This window comes from Apteryx rowi, unplaced genomic scaffold, assembly GCF_003343035.1.
Source record: "Apteryx rowi isolate R43461 unplaced genomic scaffold, aptRow1 scaffold_903, whole genome shotgun sequence".
Classification (NCBI taxonomy): domain Eukaryota; kingdom Metazoa; phylum Chordata; class Aves; order Apterygiformes; family Apterygidae; genus Apteryx; species Apteryx rowi.
In genome coordinates, this window is record NW_020451209.1 from 165387 (window position 1) to 171386 (window position 6000).

A 6000-nucleotide genomic window follows, 5' to 3' on the forward strand; every position below is an offset into this window, starting at 1 on the left:
CGACCCACATCCCACCGAGATCTGTGCAGCACCGCGCTGCATCTCCCGGGCCGCTGGGCGCGTGTCACCCACGAGCGATGCCGGGTGCCGCCCACCAGAGCGGAGGGCAAGGGAGCCGGGCCGGGGCCGGGGAAAGCTCCGCTAGACCAGATGGACGTGGCGCTCGATCTCCCCCAAGCAGCGCGACAGCCAGCGGGAGCCGCCGGGAAAGCGGCGCGGGGATGCGCTCGGCATCACATGGCAGCGCTAATGCTTCCTGTGCTGCCCTTCGGTCACCRAGGGCCACCCCGCACCGCCCGAACGAAGCACTGCAGAGCTGCGTCACTTCACACGCGGCGCACGAGCCCTAACCAGCCAGTCCGGGCCTCTCGGTGCCGGTTTTGGGGAGCCCCTGCAAGCTGCAGGCGCTAGGGAAGGACTGAAGTCGCGCCGGTGCTCGCGCAGAACGGGAGGGATGATCTCTGCTGAGCCTGGCTGCAGGCGAGCGCCCGGCTCTCCTGCAACAGGTCCGCGCAAGGCTGAAGGAGCGCAGCACGGTCACTGCCGGGCTCCACGGTTCTGCGGAAACGGCCTGTGTCAGAGAGCCGGTACGACCTTCCACGAGGTTACGAGTTTGGCTAATTGCAGTAACTGTGCTGACATAACAGGCCGAGACGGGAAGGCGTTCAGTTCATCTCGCACGACCTTTTAACGAATAATTAGCACACAACAAAAACAGCAGACCTCCTACTAAGTGGATTAAAACCGGTCACCTGCTGGAACAAAAATGTGGCTGCAACTGGGAAGTCACCATCCAGTGAGCTTTCTGGTGAGGTTCACATGCTATTCAGTAGCAAAACCCAGTCTGGAGGGGGAAAAAGTTCTCTCCTGGTACAGTCTGTAAAGGCACAGAAACGGGGGGAGCACGCAGAATTGCGGTTGGAATAGACCCGGATGTCCCGGTAAAATGGCATCATGGTGCACCCAGTGTGAGCAGGATTGCTGAAATCACCCGTACCTGCGAGGCCACAGCAGGCTGCTGCCACCAGCCCTGGCGCAGGCGCAAGGAAGGGGTCGGGGAAGGACAAGGAGGATGCTCGGGCCGTGGGAGTGCAAGCAACAGAGAGACGAGAGGGCACCGGTCCACCCCGCGTCGGAGAGGGGAGCAGTGGGACACTCCGATCCCAGCCTGCAGGTGACTGCGCTGAGGAACGACTTGCTTGTAACCTGGCCAAACCTCCCCGGTGCTGCCTTCGGGACAAGAAGTCTCCGCCAGCCGCCAGCCCTGGCCRCAGCGCTGCGGAGAGCGGTGGTCACGCTGCTCTTATGGGGCAGGAACGCTGCACCCTCGCCCAGCGCCRGAGCGGGATCCGCGCTGGGACAGTGCTGCCCCACCACGGCGCGAGAGGCTCCAGCGCTCCCCATCCCCACGGCAATGCTCCTACCCGGCACGTCCTCGTCACATCTGCCTTTCCGTGCCGATGATTCAGCCCGGCCGTTGCATGATCAGCTCGTGCACAGCATCCTCCCTGCCACCTCTGACATTCCCCGGCTGCAGGGACTCTTGCCACCAGGCCCTAAAGCCTGGAGTTTGCGTGGTTGCTTTTCACCCCGTTTCACTGAGATCACTCCTCAGGGCAGGCAGCGATCCCCACGGCACCCGCTGCCTCCAAMCCCTGCCACCGGCACGTGCCCAGCCCGGTGCCGGCACCGTGAAGGAGGACGCCAGCACGGGCAGCCCCGCGAGCAGCCCCCAGCGCCCCCCGAGCCCCTCGCACCCCCCCGCCGGCGGCACCTCCCTGCCCGTCCTCAGCCCCTGCCGCCCGTCTGCAGCTCCCCAGCGACCCGCCCTGACGAATCCACACGGACCGACGGCRCCTCCCGTCCCTAGCGAAGCTCGGACATGGGGCTGGCAGCCTGAACTCCCGGGGGGAACGCACAAGCTGTTCCCCGCGCCTCTGTAAAGATCTCCCTCTTCAAGCGTGCTCCGAATCCATGTGCTACGGCGGTCGGGCTAACAGGGCTCTCATTGTCCCCTTCACTTTTTCCATTTTCTTATGTGCAAGCCGTGCGTTTGCTGCTCTCGGGGCGCGYGACGCTGGTCAACGTTGCTGCTGCGCTGGGAGCTTTGCCACCGTCCCACGTGCTGCTCCCGGGATGAGGACCCGCTTCCCAGCCCGCTGCACCACCGTCAGCCAGCTGYCCCGGGCACAGCTCCGCCGGCTGGCAGCCGAGGCAGGTCTGCGCTCAGCGTCTGCGGTTTCAGCCCGGGGCCCCTTTCCTCCACCGCCCGTCTCCAGCCGGGAACGGCCGGCGGCCGACCCCGACGCAACCTTGTGGCACCGTGGTCCTGCGGGCTGGCGCAGGGTCTGCAGCGGGGCTGGGGGCTCCACGGCAGGGCCAGGCCAGCCCGGGGGTCCCTTCCACCCCGGAGGGGCTGATCCACCGGCACAACAGTCCCAGAGCGGGATTCCTGTCCACTTCCCACCTCTGGCCGGGGGAAGGGGCAACCCTTTGCCAGCCTCCGGCTCCGGCCCAGTCCTGGCRATGCTGCTGCCAGCCGCCTGCTCCAGCCAGACACAAAGTCCCCTCTTTGATCAGGGTTTCAGGCGAGGCAGCACTGCCCAAGCGGGCGACTGGCCGTGCCGTGCTGTGCCGTGCCACGCCGGACGTGCATCCCCTCGGCGCAGGAATGGGGCTCAGACACGCAGCRGCACCAGCCTGCGAGGGGAAAGGGCTTGGGAGGACACACTGCCCTGAGCAAACACCCATCGTGGGAGCCACGAGAGCAGCCCAGGTCCTTGCGACGGCTCAGGAAACCTCAGGAATGTCCCGGCCGCTCGAGCCCAGGCATCGCTCGCTGCCAGCAGGGCCAGCGTGGGGCTGAGCCCGTGCTGCCAGCCAGGGCGTCCCGGTGCCCCGCGGGCTGAACCCTGTGGCCCTCTGCACCCCGGTGCTGCCGGCCAGGGCGTCCCGGTGCCCCACGGGGCTGAACCAGCCTCCTGCACCGCCACTGCATCAGCCCCAGCCCGGCAGCCCGCCGCACACACGGGGCCTGGCACGGAGGGGCAGCTCCGCCTGGCCGCGGGAGCCCTGCTGCTGTTGGACCTGCTCCCACGCCGCCTCAATGGCTTTCCCTTCCCCGGCTGCCGACGGGGCTCCCGCTCCACCCCGGCAGGGCTGCCGTCCCCGGTGCCACGGCCTCCAGGTCCCCTCCTCTGCTCGCTCTGTGTCCCGCACGGGGGCTGCCCCACGGAGCGGCCATGCTTGCCGCAGGCACCAGCCCGCGGGGTGAGCAGGGAGACGGGGCCGGAGAGGTGCTGCCACGGCCGCGGAGCCCCAAGCCCAGGCCTGGGAGCTCCCAAGGGCTGTTCAAACCTGACGCACCATTTGGCTTCCCTCGGGCACCCAGAGGGACATAAGATCCCGCCAGGAAAACCCTGGCGAACAGCAGGGAGCTGGGGAAGGGACAGCTCTGCAGATGAGCTAGATCCCTGGCAAGCCGCCGTGTTTGGACTGTGCACGTTACCGCTGCCAAGCGCAGGTCATCCTTGCAGCTGGGGATGATATCCTAGAAAGCAGCACCTGGGAAGGGCAGGCCATGGTGGCGCTGCGGGAACTGCTCTCTCAGCAGCACTGTGCGGAAAGCCCGGACACGTGCACGGGCACATATGCACAGGGACACCGAGCAAAGCAGACACCGACAAACTGGGAGGACTCAGAGAAGAGCAGCACAAATGACCGAAGACCTGGGAAACCCGCCAGCATGCGGAGGAAGAAGCTCCCTCTGTTTGTCCTCTCTGGGGAAGGCTAAGAGGCAACACGGTCACACCCGGCCAAGGTCCRAGCGGGGAGAGCATCTCTGCGAGAGCAGGGCCACGTCGCAGCCCACGGGGCAGGAGAAGGTCTGGTGGGTCCCACGGACTCCGCTCCCTCCCCGTCTCCCCCAGGGCCCCAGCATGCACACACCACAGCCTGGCCTCCCACACCGGCCCTTTCGCAATCCCGGGCGCCTGGACGGGCCTCATTCCCTCTCCCGCTTCCCGGCAGCCCCAGGGTCGGCTGGGGAAGAGTGCACATGCAAGCAGAGGAGTCACGACACCGCGCCATGCTGGGGGCCGGCACGTCCCGGGGAATCGCAGCCAGGCTCCCCTGGTGAACTGGCCCAGAAGCACCAGGGAATAACCCCGGGCCACCGCAGGGGCCTGGCCGCCCTGGCCAGCTCTGGTGACGCCTCTGACACCAYCACCTCCCGCAGCCGGATCGGCGCCGCAGAGCGAGCCGGGAGCACCGCGGCAGGGTGCCCTGTCCCTGCCACCCCGCTGCGTGCCCCTGGCCGGGCGGTGACCAGGCCACTCTGCTGCTGCGGGCAGCACAGCCCCGGCTCCCAGCACGGTCCTGGACGGCAGCCGGGCACGGAGAGCCGGCGCACGCTCCGGGCTCTGCTTCCCCTTCCCCTGATGACTCCAGGTCCAGCCCACCGGCTCACGCAGCCCCAGGCCCTTTGAGCTGCCTGACGTCCCCCTGTCCTGCTGTCCCCCTCCRACGCAGGGCAGGGCACTGCAGCCGGTACAGCTCTGCCCCGTTGCCAACACCGGCAGTTTCCCAGGACCCTGCACAGCCCTGGGCCCAGCCGGGTGCTGCCCAGGGCTCCTTGAGCAGCCGGACAGCCCCAGGAGAAACCCGTGGTAGCAAGGAGAGACCCCAAAGGACAGTGCGGACACTGCAGCCACCAGCCACCCTGTCGCAACAGCCCAGCAGCGAGGGGCAGGCCGGGCCGGCAGCCCCAGGGGCGCTACCCCACCGGGGCCCCGGTGCGGAGGGGCAGCTGGCGAGCCCTGCTCAGCTCTCTGCCCGCTCCTCTGGAGAGCAACCAGGGCCATGCAGGGCCCGGCAGGGAAGAGGGAATGCCCCCGCCCCCCTTCGTCCCTTCGTCCACCCTCTCTCCCAACAGCCACAGCAAATTCCATCTTCAGTGGAAATCCTGAGTCTCCACCATCCTTTGCAAACCACAGCTCCGCAAACAAGCCTCCCGAAGCCAGGCGCTGCACAGCACACCCAGGGCTGCAGTGTGGCTGCGCAGACCCACACAGCGCTCTGCAAACCCCACGTCTGCTGGGCAGCCCTTCCCAGCAGTCGCACGGGAAATGCACAACCGCCCGCACTACACAAACCCTTGCTCCCGGCACAAACAGGGACACGCGGCACAACTAACATTACACAACCCCTCTGTCCACAATACTGCCCGTAGAGTACACAAAGAAAGCTTTCTGCAACAAACGCAGGGTACCACAAAGTGAAACCCCATCCTGCCGGCATCCCACAGACACAGCACAGTCATGCTCTGACAGCCAGTGGTTCTGCACAGTAAAATGGCACAGCCCGCAAAGTCACACAACTTTTGCACCGTGCAGCCCCACATAACCCTCCGTTCATTCCACAGCCGCAGTAACTGTTAAACTGCTTCACATTAGACACCACCTTCATCTGCAAAATGCATCGCACTATCCACATAACTTAAGCAGTGACCACAGCCCATGTCACATCCCAGCACGCCATCGACACACCATGCCGTACTCTCCCGTGCACGCTGTGAAGTACCTTCAACACACAACTCCTTCCTTCCCCCCCCACCGCCACTCAGGAGTACACACAGCGGCTGCACACAGCTAGCTCCTCACACACAGGTGCTCTTCCCCCCAGCACAGCCCTCCCAAAAGCACCACGCTGCGAGGAGCGGAGCCACACAGCTCTCAGCCACATGCAAACCAGCTTGCGCACACCCTGCGCACAGCCCCGTGCTCAAGGATGCCACACAGCTGCCCGGTACCCACCCGCCGCCTGCTCCCATCACACTCACACGCTCTCCCAACCCCGGCTCGGGAAGGGACGCGCCAGGCCTGCGCCCCCGGCCCTGACACCGCGGGGAAGGGCTCAGCGGAAAGCACGGCCCGGTCCGGTCCGGTCCGGTCCGGCCCGGCCCGGTCGGCGCACGCAGCCCCGCCGGCCGCCCCGGCCGGT